This window comes from Cyrtonyx montezumae, unplaced genomic scaffold, assembly GCF_038088225.1.
Source record: "Cyrtonyx montezumae isolate F1298 unplaced genomic scaffold, pur_monq_1.0 scaffold_9, whole genome shotgun sequence".
Taxonomy (NCBI): Eukaryota; Metazoa; Chordata; class Aves; order Galliformes; family Odontophoridae; genus Cyrtonyx; species Cyrtonyx montezumae.
In genome coordinates, this window is record NW_027072100.1 from 14,107,111 (window position 1) to 14,123,763 (window position 16,653).

Consider the following 16,653-nt stretch of genomic DNA (forward strand, 5'->3'; position numbering starts at 1 on the left):
ACTCACTCAAACTAATCCAGATAAGTCACCTTAAAAGTAACATTCATAATCATCTGAATCCTAAAGACAATAGAAAGGAGGTAGGGGCAGCATGTGCATTCACGTGTACACGCATGGTAGCAGTGGCGCTGCAGAGGGCTCTGAGGGGTTGTCAGCACATCCCGCACAACCCTTCAGGCCGCATTGTGAGAGGCAGCTGTGAGGCATCGATTCGTTCTGTGCAGATGAGTTAATCCATCTAAACTGAGGTGGAAAACCGCAGTTTTCATTAAATTGTGGAAAGAATGTAACGGTCCACAAGAAACTAAAACTGCAGGTTTGTGCAGTGACTGAATATTTATTAGGGCCTAAAACCCACCCATTTTGTGTCATTGAAGAGAATAAAAAGCCAGAAAAAAAACCCACAAAAAAAAAAAAAACAAAAAAAACACCAACCTTGGGAGTGCAAGAAAGGCACTTGGAGACATAAATTATGAACAAGACAGAGGCTGAGAGAACATTAATACGGCCCTGTGCTTTCTGCTAACGTGCTTTCATTTTGTTATCATAGTAGCAGAAAAAGAAGGGTAATTGATGCTGGAAAAACAAACAAAAAGCACGACCACACCAATTTGATCATTTTTTACAGATATTCATGAGCAAGGAGCACAGGTTTCAAGAAGTTTTGTTTGTATTCTTATTTTTTTTCCCCTCTCAATCTCCTCTTTTAAGTATTACTCTGACAGAAAAAAAAAAAATAAAAAGACCAGAACGCAGGGACGGTGCTGCGGCTCCGCGCCAATGCCGTAGAAGTTCTTTTCGCGGTCTATGCTGCCTCCGCGTGGCCACGTCGCGAAACTGCCGTTAGATGTTTGGTCTCGATGGCAGCAGAATACACATGCGCGTAAAAATATGAAGAGACGTATCTACGTTTTGATCACTCTGCGCGGCTAATCCGCCCCTTTTTGCTGTGATTTCAGAATTCTTGAATTCAGTCCTTCAAGAAGTGGCGCATATACGCAAAAACAAACAAAGAACTAAACCTTATAGAAAGCACCAATTATTAGACACGTTCTGGTGTGGGTGAAAAGTCAATTCATGGGTCATCAGCAATACTCCCACTCTTCCAAAACAGAAAGACCCTCCTACGCTCCAGCGGTTTTACATCTGAGACCGAATCCGTCCAGGGAACGGACCATTTACACTCCGAGTGGCTCATGCGCACACGGCGGCAATCGATTGGCTCAACGCTACACCTGACTACTAGCTGCAAGACGAGGCACAACGCACGCGCATTACCGCGGCGGTGCTCAGTGCTGCCGCCGAGTGGGGAGAATTCGGTACTGCAGGCACTTCCCAGGAAAAAAAAATATAAATAAAGAATCGTGCATGCACGTGGAAACGGAGATACTGCGCATGCGCACAAATTCCTATATAATAATCCGTCGACTCGGGTCCCCAAAGGGCCGGCGAGAAGCCAGTTTTCGGACCGTCACCACAACAATATTTCCCGCCTCCCCGTTTAGGGTTCTGCCGCTTTTTTTCGCCGCTTATGTGCTGATCGCGATTCCGATCCGGGAAGCGGCCATTTTCGTTCGCTACCACCCCTATGCACGACGCCGGCACCCGATTGGCTCGGCTCAGCACTTGACGTCAAGGAGACCGCCCCGTCCGCGCGCAAGCTCAGTACCGCGGCGGTGCTCAGTGCTGCCGCCGTGTGGGAAGAATTCGGTTCTGCAGGCACTGCCTAGAAAAAAAACACGGCGCATGCGCACGGAATCCGCGCTAATAAGCGCACGGAAACAGCGCTACTGCGCATGTTCAGAACCGCGGCGGTACTCAGTGCTGCCGCCGTGTGGGGAGAATTCGGTATTGCAGGCACTGCTCAGAAAAAAAAAAAAAGCAACATCTCCCCCAACCCACCAACACCTCAAAGAGCATCTCCCCGCCCCAAGCAACAACACCAGACTCTCCCCTCCCAACAAAAAACAGGAGCAGCAAATCCCCCCCCAACAACACCAGGAACAGCATCACATGCCCCAACCAACACCACCATCAACAGCATCTCCCCCACCCCACCAACACCTCGAAGAGCATCTCCTCCCCCAACAACCCCTTGGGCTCCCATCCCCACCTCCATGTCTTTTCTCAGTGTGACTCCCTGATATCACCCCCAGTGATACCAAACAATGTCCCCCAACAATGTAATCTTCCAGCATCACCCCAATGTCACTCCTTGACTTCAGCCCCCACTGATACCCAGACATAACCCCCTATGTCACTGCTGTATGTCACCCCACGTCTCCCCCAGCATCTCTCCTTAATGTGATCCATAGAAGTCCTACAGTGCACCATTACTTTATGACCCCTGGGAGGCGGCAAAGCACCGGAAAGCAGAGAGCAGAACACGGCAGCAGTGGGTGGAACAGGCAGCGCCAGCAGGGCGTCCCCTGCACCAAAGGGCACTGTGCCTCTCTCCCACTGCTGCCTCACTCCAGCTGTGCTTCTCCCTAGGGTCTGCAGGGTTTGTTCCATTGCTGTACCGCATCTGCGTGGCCAGCGCAGGACACGGAGCCCAAGTGGAACTCCTGCTTGCACAACAAGTCTTGGTTTGATTCCCTGACACAGCTCCCAACAGTGTCACCCCAAGATTTCGCCCAAGGGTTACTCCCTGATTCCCCCGCCTCAGTGGTTCTCCAACATCACTCCCAGCATGACCCCATCATCCACACCCCACATCACCCCAAATCAGTGCCCCCAATAGGGTTCCCAGCATCCCTCTCCTAAGCCCCCCCCCCAGTGTCATTTCTCAATATCACACCAATGTTACTGTGTCACTCAGGGGTGTCTCAGCAGCATCACCCCAGCGTCACTCTTTGCTGTTAAATATCAGTGGTGCCTCAACATCACCGCACCACTTTGCTCTCCAATGTCTCCCCCAATATCACCTCACTACCATCCCTCAGTGTCACCCATCAGTGCCACCTCCCCAGTAACACCAGCAACAGCATCACCTGCCCCACAAACACCAGGAACAGCATGAACCCCCCCCAACCGACACCAGGAACAGCATCCCCCCCCAACCGACACCAGCAACAGCATCCCCCCCCAACCGACACCAGCAACAGCATCTCTCCCCCCAACCGACACCAGCAACAGCATCTCTCCCCCCAACCGACACCAGCAACAGCATCTCTCCCCCCAACCGACACCAGCAACAGCATCTCTCCCCCCAACCGACACCAGCAACAGCATCTCTCCCCCCAACCGACACCAGCAACAGCATCTCTCCCCCCAACCGACACCAGCAACAGCATCTCTCCCCCCAACCGACACCAGCAACAGCATCTCCCCCACAAACCAACAACGGGAACAGCAATCTCCCCCCCAACCCCTTGGTCTCCCACCCCCACCGTCACCCCCACCTCCATGTCTTCTCTCAGTGTGACTCCCTGATGTCACCCCCAGTGATACTTCAACATCACCCCAGTGATAGCAAACAATGTCCCCCAACAACATCATCTTCCAGCAACACCCCAATGTCACTCCTTGACTTCAGCCCCCACTGATATCCAGACATAACTCCCTATGTCACTGCTGCATGTCACCCTACATCTCCTCCAGCATCTCTCCTTAATGTGACCCATAGAAGTCCCACAGTGCACCATTACTTTATGACCCCTGGGAGGCAGCAAAGCACCGGAAAGCAGAGAGCAGAACACGGCAGCGGTGGGTGGGACAGGTAGCGCCAGCAGGGCGTCCCCTGCACCAAAGGGCACTGTGCCTCTCCCTCACCGCTGCCTCTCTCCAGCTGTGCTTCTCCCCAGGGTCTGCAGGGTTTATTCCATTGTTGCACCGCATCTGCGTGGCCAGCGCAGGACACGGAGCCCAAGTGGAACTCCTGCTTGCACAACAAGTCATGGTTTGATTCCCTGACACAGCTCTCAACAGTGTCACACCAAAATGTTACCCAAGTGTTACCCTCTGATTCTCCCATCAGTGGATCTCCAACATAACTCCCAGCATGACCCCATCTTCAACACACCCCACATCACCCCAAATCAATGCCCCCAATAAGGTTCCCAGCATCCCTCTCCTACGTCCCCCCCCAGTGTCACTTCCCCCCCTCAACCAACACCGGCGACAGCACCGCCCCCCCTCAACCAACACCGGCGACAGCACCGCCCCCCCTCAACCAACACCGGCGACAGCACCGCCCCCCTTCAACCTACACGAGCGACAGCATCTCCCCCCCCTCAACCAACACGAGCGACAGCATCTCCCCTCCCAATAAAAAACCGGAACAGCATCACCCTCCCCAACCAACACCATCAACAGCATCTCCCCCCCAACCAACACCAGCACCAAAAGCATATACCCCCCCCCACCAACAACTCAAACAGCATCTCCCTTCCCAACCAACAACAAGGATAGCATCTCCCCCACCAACCAACATCACCAACAGCATCTCCCCCACCCAACCAACCCCACCAACAGCATCTCCCCCCCAACCCCTTGGGTCTCCCACCCCCACCGTCACCCCCACCTCCATGTCTTCTCTCAGTGTGACTCCCTGATGTCACCCCCAGTGATACTTCAACATCACCCCAGTGATAGCAAACAATGTCCCCCAACAACATCATCTTCCAGCAACACCCCAATGTCACTCCTTGACTTCAGCCCCCACTGATATCCAGACATAACTCCCTATGTCACTGCTGCATGTCACCCTACATCTCCTCCAGCATCTCTCCTTAATGTGACCCATAGAAGTCCCACAGTGCACCATTACTTTATGACCCCCGGGAGGCGGCAAAGCGCCGGAAAGCAGAGAGCAGAACCCGGCAGCGGGGGGTGGGACAGGCAGTGCCAGCAGGGCGTCCCCTGCCCCAAAGGGCACTGTGCCCCTCCCCCACCGCTGCCTCTCTCCAGCTGTGCTTCTCCCCAGGGTCTGCAGGGTTTGTTCTATTGCTGCACCGCATCTGCGTGGCCAGCGCAGGACACGGAGCCCAAGTGGAACTCCTGCTCGCACAACAGTTCTTGGTGTGGTGCCCAGCACAGCCCCAACAGTGTCACCCCGAAATGTCACCCACTGTTGCCCCGATTCCCCCCTCAGTGGTTCTCCAACATCACTCCCAGCACGACCCCACCATCCACACCCCACCTCTCCCCAAATCAATGCCCCCAGTAACGTTCCCAGCATCCCTCTCCTAAGCCCCCCCCAGTGTCACTTCCCAACATCACCCCAATGTCACTTCGTCACTCGGGGGTGTCCCAGCAGCGTCACCCCCACATCACTCCGTGCTGTTAAACATCAGTGGTACCCCAACATCTCCGCATCACTTCGCTCTCCAATGTCCCCCCAATATCACCTCAGTACCATCTCCCAGTGTCACCCATCAGTGCCACCCCCCCACAACAACCAACATCACCAACAGCATCTTCCCCCAACGAACACCAGGAATACCATCTCCCCCCAAAAATACAACAGGAGAAACATTTCCCCCCCAACCAACACTGCCAGGAACAGCACCTCCCCCCAGCAAACAACAGGAACAGCATCTCCCCCCAGAAAAAACACCAACAACAGCATCTCCCCCCCAACGAACACCAGTAACAGCTTCTCCCCCCCAGCCAACCACAGAAACAGCATCTGAACCCCAAAAAAAACAACAGGAGCAGCATTTCCCCCCCAACCAACACCACCCGTTACAGCACCTCCCCCCAACCAACAACAGGATCAGCATCTCCCCCCCAAAAAACAACAAGAACAGCATCTCTCCCCCCAGCCAACACCAGCAACAGCATCTCCGCCCCAACCAACACCACCAGGAATAGCAACTCCCCAACCTGCACCAGCAACAGCATCTCCCCCCAACAACAACACCAGCAACAACAGCATCTCCCCCCAACAACAACACCAGCAACAGCATCTCCCCCCAACAACAACACCAGCAACAACAGCATCTCCCCCCAACAACAACACCAGCAACAACAGCATCTCCCCCCAACAACACCAGCAACAACAGCATCTCCCCCCCAACAACAACACCAGCAACAACAGCATCTGCCCCCAACAACAACACCAACAGCATTTTCCCCCCAACCAACACTGCCAGGAACAGCATCACCCCGATAACAACAACATCAACAACAGCATCTCCCCCAAACCAACACCAGCAACAGCATCTCCCCCCCTCCCCTTCGTCTCCCACCCCCACCGTCCCCCCCACCTCCTTCTTTCAGTGTCTTCTCTCAGTGTGACTTCGTGATGTCACCCCCAGTGATACCCCAACACCACCCCAGTGATAGCAAACAATGTCCCCCTACAACGTCATCTTCCTGCATCACCCCAGTGTCACTCCTTGACTTCAGCCCCCACTGATACCCCAACATAAGCCCCCAATGTCACTGCTGTGTGTCACCCCCCAACAGTATCACCCCGCATCTCCCCCACATCTCTCCTTAATGTGACCCATAGCAGTCCCACAGTGCCCCATCACTTTATGACCCCCGGGAGTCGGCAAAGCGCCGGAAAGCAGAGAGCAGAACCCGGCAGCGGGGGGTGGGACAGGCAGTGCCAGCAGGGCGTCCCCTGCCCCAAAGGGCACTGTGCCCCTCCCCCACCGCTGCCTCTCTCCAGCTGTGCTTCTCCCCAGGGTCTGCAGGGTTTGTTCCATTGCTGCACCGCATCTGCGTGGCCAGCGCAGGACACGGAGCCCAAGTGGAACTCCTGCTCGCACAACAGCTCTTGGTGTGGTGCCCAGCACAGCCCCAACAGTGTCACCCCGAAATGTCACCCACTGTTGCCCCGATTCCCCCCTCAGTGGTTCTCCAACATCACTCCCAGCACGACCCCACCATCCACACCCACCTCTCCCCAAATCAATGCCCCCAGTAACGTTCCCAGCATCCCTCTCCTAAGCCCCCCCCAGTGTCACTTCCCAACATCACCCCAATGTCACTTCGTCACTCGGGGGTGTCCCAGCAGCGTCACCCCCACATCACTCCGTGCTGTTAAACATCAGTGGTACCCCAACATCTCCGCACCACTTTGCTCTCCAATGTCCCCCCAATATCACCTCAGTACCATCCCCCAGTGTCACCCATCAGTGCCACCCCCCCACAACAACCAACACCACCAACAGCATCTTCCCCCAATGAACACCAGGAATACCATCTCCCCCCAAAAATACAACAGGAGAAACATTTCCCCCCCAACCAACACTGCCAGGAACAGCACCTCCCCCCAGCCAACAACAGGAATACCATCTCCCCCCAGAAAAACCAACAACAACAGCATTTCCCCCCCAACGAACACCAGCAACAGCTTCTCCACCCAACCAACCACAGAAACAGCATCTGACCCCCAAAAAAACAACAGGAGCAGCATTTCCCCCCCAACCAACAACAGGATCAGCATCTCCCCCCAAAAAAACAACAAGAACAGCATCTCTCCCCCCAGCCAACACCAGCAACAGCATCTCCGCCCCAACCAACACCACCAGGAATAGCAACTCCCCAACCTGCACCAACAACAGCATCTCCCCCCCCCCAACAAACACCAGCAACAGCATCTCCGCCCCAACAACACCAGCAACAGCATCTCCCCCCAACAACACCACCAGCAACAACAGCATCTCCCCCCAACAACACCACCAGCAACAACAGCATCTCCCCCCAACAACACCACCAGCAACAACAGCATCTCCCCCCAACAACACCACCAGCAACAACAGCATCTCCCCCCAACAACAACACCAGCAACAACAGCATCTCCCCCCAACAACAACACCAGCAACAACAGCATCTCCCCCCCAACAACACCAGCAACAGCATCTCCCCCCCAACAACAACACCAGCAACAGCATCTCCCCCCCAACAACAACACCAGCAACAGCATCTCCCCCCCAACAACAACACCGGCAACAACAGCATCTCCCCCCCAACAACAACACCGGCAACAACAGCATCTCCCCCCCAACAACAACACCGGCAACAGCATCTCCCCCCCAACAACAACACCGGCAACAGCATCTCCCCCCCAACAACAACACCGGCAACAGCATCTCCCCCCCAACAACAACACCGGCAACAGCATCTCCCCCCCAACAACAACACCGGCAACAGCATCTCTCCCACCAACCAGCACAACAACAGCGTCTCCCCCCCCCCCTTGGTCTTCCACCCCCACCATCCCCCCCACCTCCTTCTTTCAGTGTCTTCTCTCAGTGTGACTTCCTGATGTCACCCCCAGTGATACCCCAACACCACCCCAGTGATAGCAAACAATGTCCCCCAACAGCGTCATCTTCCAGCATCACCCCAGTGTCACTCCTTGACTTCAGCCCCCACTGATACCCCAACATAAGCCCCCAGTGTCACTGCTGTGTCACTCCCCAACATTATCACCCCGCATCTCCCCCACATCTCTCCTTAATGTGACCCATAGCAGTCCCACAGTGCCCCATCACTTTATGACCCCCGGGAGTCGGCAAAGCACCGGAAAGCAGAAAAGCAGAACCCGGCAGCCGGGGGTGGGACAGGCAGTGCCAGCAGGGCGTCCCCTGCACCAAGGGACACTGTGCCTCTCCCCCACCGCTGCCTCTCTCCAGCTGTGCTTCTCCCCAGGGTCTGCAGGGTTTGTTCCATTGCTGCACCGCATCTGCGTGGCCAGCGCAGGACACGGAGCCCAAGTGGAACTCCTGCTCGCACAACAGCTCTTGGTGTGGTGCCCAGCACAGCCCCCCATGTTCAGTCCCAAAGTCATCACAACATTACTCCCTGATGTCCTTCCCCCAGGTGAGGCCCTAACATCATCCCCCACTATCCATGCCCCACATCACCCCAACGACATCAGCCCAAAACATCACTGCCCTACAGGAACCTAACGCTCTCAGCCCCCAGCGTCTTCGCCCAACATCCCTTCCTGGTGTCAGCCCAGCATCACCCACAGCATCTCCCCATAACAGCGTCCCCCAATAACAGGATAGACAACACAGCAAAACAGCATAACAGCATAACAACATCACAACCAACTCCCATCAAATGAGAACAATGTCCCTGTACAACAAACGTGGACACATGTACCAAAAAGAAAAACTCCCCTACCTTGAACGATCTCCGGTACGTAGAGTTCCAGGAAGAACCGCTCAGCTCCACTTCCTGCCCTTAAGTGAGGGAGAGGAAGGGGTGGTCCCGGCCCCTCCCCTTCCTGTCATCAGCGGCATTGCACACACCTGAGCTGCCCCGGTTTGGCCCCGCCCCCCCACCACGTGCGCCATCACTGCTCCAAGTCCTCACTCAGCATTTCCACTGCACCCCCAGCGTCACCCCAACATCACCACTACAGTGTCACCCCAACATCACCCCAACAGCGTCACCCCTGCATCACCACTACAGCATCACCTGAACATTACCAGTAGTGTCACCCCAACAGCGCCAGTCCAGAATCATCACTATGTCACCCCAACATCACCAATACAGCGTCACCCCAACATCGCCCCCCCAGTGTCACTCCTCATCACCCGAATGTCATCTCAGCGTCACTCCCTGCTGTCACCCCAATTTCACCCCTACTGTTACTCCGTGGTGTCACTCCCTCAGTATCACCCCTACATCACTGTTGTGGTCACCCCACACCGTTCCCCTGTCCCTCATTCCCCCCTCTGTCCCCCTGTCCCTCCATCCCTCCCTGGCCCCCATCACTGCTGTATCCCCCCCCCGTCCCCCCATGTCCCTCTGGTCCCACCTGCTGGCTCTGACCCCCAACTGCAGTGCAGTGCCCCACGAGCGGTTCTATGTCACCTTTGGTGTCACCTCCATCAGTATCTGCGGGGACAGTCCAGCACTGTGTCCCCTGTCTCCTATGTCACCACGTGCCCCCCATGTCCCCCCATGTCTCTGTGTCCTCTCTGTGCCCTTGTGTCCCACCATGACCTCACCGTGGCGATGGTGCACAGCACGGGGTGGCCGACATGGCACAGCGGTGTCCCCACCTCTGTCCCTGCTGTCACCAGAACTGTCACTACCACCACCTCCACACAATTGATGGGCACCGGGGATGTGCCCCTGGGGGATGTGGGGACACTGTGGACGTTGGGGAGACACTGCAGATGTTGTAGAGACATCGTGGAGCAGTGGGGGATGTAGGGACATTGGGGCAGTAATGAGGGAGCTCATCCGTTGATCATCCCCCCCCCGCTGGACAGGCAGACCCGGTTTATTTTAGTTCATTCACAGCTGTATGGGAACTGTCAGCCATTACTCACACCTGTATGGGAACTGTCAGTCACAGCCCGAGCTGTGATGGAGCACCTGGTGAGGGGGCGTGGCCAGCCCTGGGAGCACAGGTGGGAGCAGTTGAGCCGTGGGAGCGGATAGGAGGGGATCCCTGGCTCCACCCCCCCCTGCCCTCATTTAAGGGCCGGCAGCCGCAGGGGCAGCATCTCAGCCTGGAGCTGCTCTCTATGGATCCTGTGGGTTAATGCTGCTTTTTGGAGTAAGGTCAGTGATTTCTGTTTTGCTTTTGGGTTATGCTTTTTGTTGTTTTGGGGATTTGATTCTGGTTTAAGGGAGCTATGTTTGTTCTCTGTGTTCTCTCTATGCCCTTCCTTTTTTCTGTAAGGGAGGTGCTGGGGTTACTTCTTTTTCTCTGAACTGGTGATGGAGGAGCTGCTGTTTATTCTGTTCTTTCACTACTGCCTCATTTCTGGAACGCTTCAATCCGCCCCAGGATAACGCTGCTCAGCTGATAGAGCACTGCAGCTCTGAGAATGTCTGGGGCTTATGCCCTTTTCTATAAAGGGGTTCAGTATTCTCACAATCTTTTTTGGGCTTCTTTTTAAAGCTTTTTTTTTTTTTTTTGTGGTTAAGCCTTTGTTTCTTTTTTTACAGTTTTCGTCTTATCATCTCCACCTTGGGGTCCTGAACTTTGCTCCTGCATCATCCCAGCCTGTTTTACAACTGTGGTAAATGGTGCTCTACATCAGCTTAGGTGGAGTATTGTTTAAAGGCATTTTGTGACTCGTTATCACATAATGAATTACATTATGTGTTTCTTTGTTCTGATCTCTTTTTACAGCTCAGTGGTGTTTAAGGCTTGCCGAGACTCCTCTAATTGATGGTGTAAGTATTGTGAGATCTGCAGAGCAGGAAATGGAACACCACGAGCCCCTCCTTTGTGCATCACTCGTATGCAGGCAGGTTTTCTGCTGGCCGTGGTAAGAGATGAAATGGGGTTACAAGTTTTCCTTTCTCAGAGGAGTGCATTTGTGTAAAAGGTGCTGCTCTATACATGCGGGGCAGTGCTTTCACTGCTGTTTTGTGTCCAACAGGTGGCCACGGAGAACTGCAGCACTCCTGGGGATACAGCAGCTGCACTGAGGAACGTGGGGTGTTCCATGAAAGCAGTGAGTAAAACAAAGCTGCATCTCCCGGAATGGCTCAGAACCGGACTTTGCTGACTGGTAACTGGTCACCCACAAAGGTAAGGACAGCACACACTCACTGCTGCTTTTCTATCACCTAGCATGGCACAATGTAGTCCTCCCAGAGCTTTTTCCCTGTGCTTTAGGGTACCCAAAAGCTGCCTGTCCTTTTCATTTTCCTCCTGGGTGTTGTCCTTGCCCTTTCCCTCGTCTTTCTTTGCCTTGTTCTTCTTCCCTTTGTGCTGTCTCCTTACTTTTGCTTGGTCTTTCTCCTGGCATCGCACTCTTGGCCCCTGAGTGCATTCCTTGCACTGTTCCCCTTCCATTCCCTGTGTTTTCCCTGCTTCTCCTCCTTGTCTTTTGCCCTTTCCCTGTGCATTTTAGTGCCATTCTCTCGTCCCAGCTCTAGGCCTTTTGGCGTCGCTCTGTTGTTCCTGTAGTGCATTCCTTGCACTGTTCCCCTTCCATGCCCTGTGCTTTCCCTACTTCTCCTTGTCCTTTGCCTTTTCCCTGGGCATTTTAGTGCCATTCTCTCATCCCAGCTCTGGGCCTTTTGGCGTCGCTCTCTTTGCCCCATAGTGCGTTCCCTGGGCTTTCTCTGTTTCTCCTCATTGTCTTTTGCCCTTTCCCTGGGCTTTTTAGCGCCGTTCTCTTGTCCCAGCTCTGGGCCTTCATTTGGCGTCGCTCTGTTGTCCCTGTAGTGCATTCCTTGCTCTGTTCCCCTTCCATGCCCTGGGCTTTAGTGCATTCCTTGTGCCGTTCTCCTTGCCCTCATCTTTGCTGTGTCTTTCCCTGGTTCTTCTCCTTCCCTTGGCCCAGCTCTAGCCCTTTTCTTTGCACTGCTCTCTTGGCCCCGTAGTGCAGTCCTTGCGCCGTTCCCTTTCCATCCCCAGGGCGTTCCATGTGCTGTTCTCCTTTGTTCTTCCCCTTGCCTTTCCCTGCACCATTCTCCTTGCCTTTCTTTTGCTTCATCTCTCTCTGGGATTTCACTTTGGCTTTTCCTTGCCTGGGTGTTCTGCTTACCTTTGCCTTCCTGGGATGTGTTGGAGGCAGCTTTGATTTTAATCATCACCTGAACTGTAATCTTAATGGGCGCTCTAAAGGTAATTGTAATCATGTGCAGTGTAACCCTAAACTTAATGCTAGTTGTCTTTTTCCTACTTATCTCTGTTAACCCTATTTAACAACATCTAGGTCCTCCAATAACACCGATTGCCTGGAGCACTGCAGCCAGAGTCCAGCAGCCGGACCTCAGCCTACAGCAGTCAGCATCAAGACCCTGCACTTCCTGACTCTACTGGGCCTCTGTATTCCTGCTGCCCCCACCCCTCTCCCTCCCATCTCCCAGGCCCTATTTTAAAGGGAGCTGTGCAGCTGTGGGACTAGGTGGCCAACAGAAGGTAATTCCCCGCACGCTGCGACAGAGCTGTTCCAGCTTAGGTGCAGTAGAGCCCAGGGATCGCACCAACAGGAGCACTCGGTGAGTTTCCTGGGAGCTGTCAGCAGGCAGACTTGTAGGTTCTCCCATATCGCATCCTGACCTTCCATGCGTCTCAGCAGCGCTTCTATGAGGATCCACTGCACCCTCTTTCCCAGCACAGAGGTGAGATTGAGGGGGTCGGTGGTTCCTGGGGTCATCCTTTGTCTACATTTTCTAAAGAGGTGTAATGCTGCCTTTATTCTTCTCACCAGGGACTTCACCTGATTGCTTTGACTTCAAACACCATTGAGAGCAGCTCTGCAACTCCATCAGCTCATTCCTCAGGACTCCAGGATGCGTCTCATCGGGACCCATAGACTTTGGGATGCTCCGGTTCCCCAGGCAGTTCGGTACCCGATCTCGGCTCACGATGGGGGGTGGGTGGCATCGCTTCCCCAGTCCCCATATCCCAAACCAAAGCATCTGAGGGCTGTGTGATCGGCAGTCATCAGAGGGGACAGAAGCAATAAAACTGAGCACTGAAACTTTTTGTGCTCTGTTACAGCTGCAGCACTGCTCCTGGTGAGCAGCATTGTGCACAGGGTGCAACCACGTTGTTCTGGGCAAGAAGCACTGCTGTGCGCGTTTGTGTAAGAGACGTTGTCCTGTATGTGTGGGACAGTGCCTTCATTGTTGTTCTGTGTCCTGCAGGTGGCCATGGGGAGCTGCAGCACTCCTGGGAATGGAATGTGGAAGTGGAGAGGAATGGGAAGCTGCATTTCCTGGAATGTTCTAGAACCGGACTGTGCTGACTGGTAACTGTTCCCCCAACCAGATAAGGGCTGCGCATGCCCACTGGTGATTGCCCATTGTGCCGTGCAGTGCTCCCAGAGCTTTTTTCAGTGCTGTAGGGTAGCCAGAAGGAAACAGGCAGGCAGCTCTAGATGTTTTCTTTGTCTTTACCTCTTAGCTTTCCCTGTGGTGTTTTCTTTGCCTTTCCCCTTTGCTTTTCCCCCCACCTTTCCCTGTTTCTTCTCCTTGCCATTTGCCTTTCTTTGCAGTGTTCTCCTTGTGTTTGCCTTAAGTTCTGCCCTGACCTCCTCTTGGCATCGTTCTCTGCCCCTCATTGCTTTCCCTGCGCCGTTCCCCTTCCTCACCCTTTGCTTTTGTTTCTGCCTGGGCCTTTTTGTGCCGTTTTCTTGGCCCATTTCCAGGCTCTCTATTGGCATCGTTCTCTGCCCCTCATTGCTTTCCCTGCGCCGTTCCCCTTCCTCACTCTTTGCTTTTGTTTCTGCCTGGGCCTTTTTGTGCCGTTTTCTTGGCCCATTTCCAGGCTCTCTATTGGCATCGTTCTCTTGGCCCTTTCAATGCATTTCCTGCATCATTCCCCTTCCTTGCCATGGCTTTCCCTGCAGTGTTCTTCTTGTGTTTGCCCTTAGTTTTGCTGGGGCCTTGTCTTTGTGCCATTCTCTTGGTCCAGCTCAGGGCCTTCTCTTGGCACCGTACTCTTGACCCCCATAGTCCTTTCTTTTTTTGCGCCGTTCCCTCCCTCCCTTTCTCCTTCTTGGATTTTTGCACCGTTCCCTCCCTCCCTTTCTCCTTCTTGGGTTTTTGCGCCGTTCCCTCTGTCCCTTTCCCTTTTTTGCTTTTTGCACTGCTCCCTTGTTTTCTCTTTGTGTTGCTCTGGCTCTGTGTTGTTCTTGCTGCCTTTGCCCTTTGTTTTGTCTTGGCTTTTCCTGCGATGCTGTCCACGCCCTTCTCCTGGCACTGTTCTTGTGGTGCTGCTGTGGCCCTTCTCCTCGTGCTGTTCTGTTTCCTCCTGTTTTCCCCTCGGCATTCCCTGCACAGTTCTCCTCACCTTTGCCTTTATCCCATTGTCTTTTCCTGAGATGTTCTTGACTTTGCATGCCCTGCCTCTTCTCCTTTCCTTTTCTTTGTTTTTTTTTCTTGGGATTTCACCTTGCTTTTGCCTGCCCTGGGTTCTTGCTTGCCTTCGCTTCACTGGGTTCGGTTGGGTGGCAGCTTTGGTTTTAATGCTGATTTGAACCCCAAGCTTAATGGGAGCTCTAAAGATAATTGTATTACAGCATACTGTAGCTGTAACACTAACCCTAACTCTCCATTTCCTATTGATTACTGTATTAACCCCATGAAAAACCATCCAACCCAACGGTGATGGTAATGCCCAACCCTCCAATAACTCTGATTGAAGTTCCCAATGTCTCTGATTGGAGACATTCCCGCACTCCCAATTGCCTCTGATCACCGAACTCCTTTGTGTCACCATGTCTCTTGGCCCCAGGTGTCTTTAGCAGCGCTCACAGTGCAGCCCCCGTGTTTCTGAACAGCGCACTCACTCTTTGTTGCGTTCCACAGGTGGGAGCGGAGAACTGCACCGCAAAAACCACACGGAGGGATCCATTGTTCTTCACAGACTCGGTGAGAAACGGTAAGATGCGACTCCTGGAATGGCACTTTGCTGCCCAGCTGCCTTAAGAGGTAAGGACAACGTGTGCGCACCATTGTTATTTATGAATAAATTACTGTGTTTCTAGAAGATGGTTATCCCGTTGTGTTGTACTGCATCACTTTGTGCCCTGGATTTCAATCTGGGTCACCGTAGTGTAGAAGTAGAGTGTGCGTGTGTGTGTGCATGTGTAGTTGTAACCTAAGAACCGTACAGCAGTACAGGCGTAGTGACAGAGCTCTACACCTCAGTTGTGCACTGTGACCATCTCTGACCTTCAAAGTCATATCTCAAACAGCTCTAAAAGTTCTCTGTAATAACGCTAACCTGACTCTTGCACCGTTTACAGGGCCGGGCTGACGGCGAGCTCTACTTGCGTCTCTGCGTTTGTAGAGTTTCCAATGTCTCTTTCTAAATGATGTCTCTTGTTGTTACAGGTGGAGGCCTCTTCAGCACTGCTCAATTCCAGCCCATAGCGTCACCTGCAGTTGTAAGCACACCGTGTGGGATGCAGCACTCGCATCGATTGTACTTCGTTTCATAGTCCTCAGCCCGGCGATCCAACGCGTCCACGTCCGTCTGTCCACATCTCCTCTACGGCGGCTGATCGACGCTTCCTTCCACCGCGACGCCGTCTCCAGACTTGCGCAGGTGCACTGTGTCCCTCACCCAGTTCATCAATAAAGATTTTGGACATGCCCCAATTCCACTTGGGACATGACACTGGTTATAGTCCCACCCTATGGGCGTGGCCATGGCACTTGTTCTTTACACAGCCAATAGTGTCCCCGTCCCAGCACCCCCCTGTACTTATCTCCTGGAGAATCCCATGGCTCATCGTGTCCAGTACTTTGCCTCGCTTACGGGGTCGGGTTAGCTTTGCTCTGAGTTTGCTTGTCCAGCAGGCCGACCCAAACCCGTAACCAACACCCAGAGTTTGCAAGGAGTCCTTTTGCACTCTTTTCCCATTGGATTGAGACTCGTGCCGGTTTGCGGCCAATTCGAGATGGGCGCTGATTTCAGCGCAGCAGAGGCTTTTGCCTCTCCCAAATTGAATTGAGTTAGGCCTTGCTTACGGGGTTGGGTTAGCTTTACTCAGTTTTTCCTTGTAGAGTAGGCTAACCCAACCTCGTAACCAACGCACGGCCGTTGGTCGGAGACCTTTTGCTCCTTCCCGGCCACTTTGAGACTCGTGCCGGTTTGCGGCCACACTGAGACGGATGCTGATTTTTGCCACTTCCAAATTGACTTTAGCCATTGCTTATGGGGTCGGTTTAACTTTGCTCTGAGTTTACTTGTCCAGCAGGCTAACCCAATCCCATAACCAACACCCCCATCTCACAGAGTCCTTTTGCACT